This window comes from Mustelus asterias, unplaced genomic scaffold (assembly GCF_964213995.1).
Source record: "Mustelus asterias unplaced genomic scaffold, sMusAst1.hap1.1 HAP1_SCAFFOLD_1602, whole genome shotgun sequence".
Lineage (NCBI taxonomy): Eukaryota > Metazoa > Chordata > Chondrichthyes > Carcharhiniformes > Triakidae > Mustelus > Mustelus asterias.
Window position 1 is genome coordinate 78,900 of NW_027591547.1, and position 1,636 is coordinate 80,535.

At 42.1% G+C, this 1,636-nt stretch overlaps 1 non-coding gene across 1 annotated transcript; it reads left to right on the forward strand.

Annotated features, from left to right (window-relative positions):
- Positions 1-220: 220 nt before the first annotated feature.
- Positions 221-291, forward strand: trnag-ccc (transfer RNA glycine (anticodon CCC)). The gene has a single exon. It is a non-coding gene; the product is annotated as a tRNA-Gly (tRNA).
- The last annotated feature ends 1,345 nt before the right edge of the window (positions 292-1,636 follow it).

Consider the following 1,636-nt stretch of genomic DNA (forward strand, 5'->3'; position numbering starts at 1 on the left):
GTGATAGAAATGTTTTAAAACCTAGCCCAAACCAATCTCTGCCCCCCCCCCCCCCCCCCCAACAAAACAGTTCCATACAACTGTTGGCTAGATGTTCTTCTTACTTTCCAAATAAAGAATGAGATGATTGAAGAAGGGCTGAAAATTGAGGGGGAACCATGAGGTGAACAGTCTCTGGAGCCTTTTCAGATGCAATACTGTGCTGCTGTAGTTACAGCCTGCGCCGCTGGTGTAGTGGTATCATGCAAGATTCCCATTCTTGCGACCCGGGTTCGATTCCCGGGCGGCGCACTTTTGCAACATTTTGACCCTGAAAAATTCACACAACTTTGTTAGTATTTCAATGAATTTCAGCGTCATTTCAGCACTGCTGTGTCCCGTTGTTAAATTACCTTTAAGTTTGCGTTTGCTCGTTCAGAACTCTTGTGCAAGTTGTCTTTGTACACGTGAGAAGGTGATGAATGGAAACTTAACAAAAGAGAGTTCTTTAGCCCACTTGTGGGGTGTCGTAGAAAGAGAAAGAGTCGGTATAATTTTGACTTACACAAAAATCTGCAAATCCAAAAGAAAAGCTGCATTTATTAGCTCATGGCGTGTTATCTCTGATAAAATATGCCAGTGCACTCCATAGAGATACTATTGCCTGTAGGCACTGGGGGGAAAAGTTGTATGCACTTCTTAAAATTAAAACAGCGAATGTTGGGACGACTCAGCAGAACCGCTAGCATCTAGGACAGGAAACATTTTATTTGAGAACCTCGTAGTATTTTGCTTCCATACATCTATATCTTTGCATATGTATTTTTGTGTATTTTTTATCTGCGTATAAAATGTATTTCCTATTAATTTTTAAATATAAACATCTTTATATATTTAAAATAAAGTGTATCTCTTTTCTGAATTTATTTCCATATATTAATTTCTTCATGTAAGTAGCTTAGTTTTAGTTGCATGGTGGAACAGTGGTTAGCACTCACAGTAAGAGTTTTGACAACACCAGGTTAAAGCCCATCAGGTTTATTTGGTAGCAAATGCCATTAGCTTTTGGAGCGCTGCTCCTTCGTCAGATGGAGTGGATATCTGCTCTCAAACAGGGCATACAGAGACACAAAATCAAGTTACAGAATACTGATTAGAATGTGAATCTCTGCAGCCAACCAGGTCTTAAAGATACAGACAATATGAGTGGAGGGAGCATTTGGCACTCACAGCGCCAGGGACCTGAGTTCGATTCCCGGCTTGGGTCACTGTCTGTGTGGAGTCTGCACGTTCTCCCCGTGTCTGCGTGGGTTTCCTCCGGGTGCTCCGGTTTCCTCCCACATTCCAAAGATGTGCGGGTTAGGTGAATTGGCCATGCTAAATTCTCCCTCCGTGTACCCGAACGGGTGCCGGAGTGTGGCAACTAGGAGATTTTCACGGAAAAGTCATTGCAGTGTGAATGTAAATCTGCTTGTGACTAATAAATCAACTTTACTTTAAAACTTTAGTCTTAAGTTTATTTATTAGTGTCACAAGTCGGCTTACATTAACACTGCAATTAAGTGACTGCGAAAATCCCCTAGTCCCCACACTCCTGTTCGGGTTACACTGAGGGAGAATTTAGCACCTAACCAGCACGTCTTTCAGACTGTGGGAG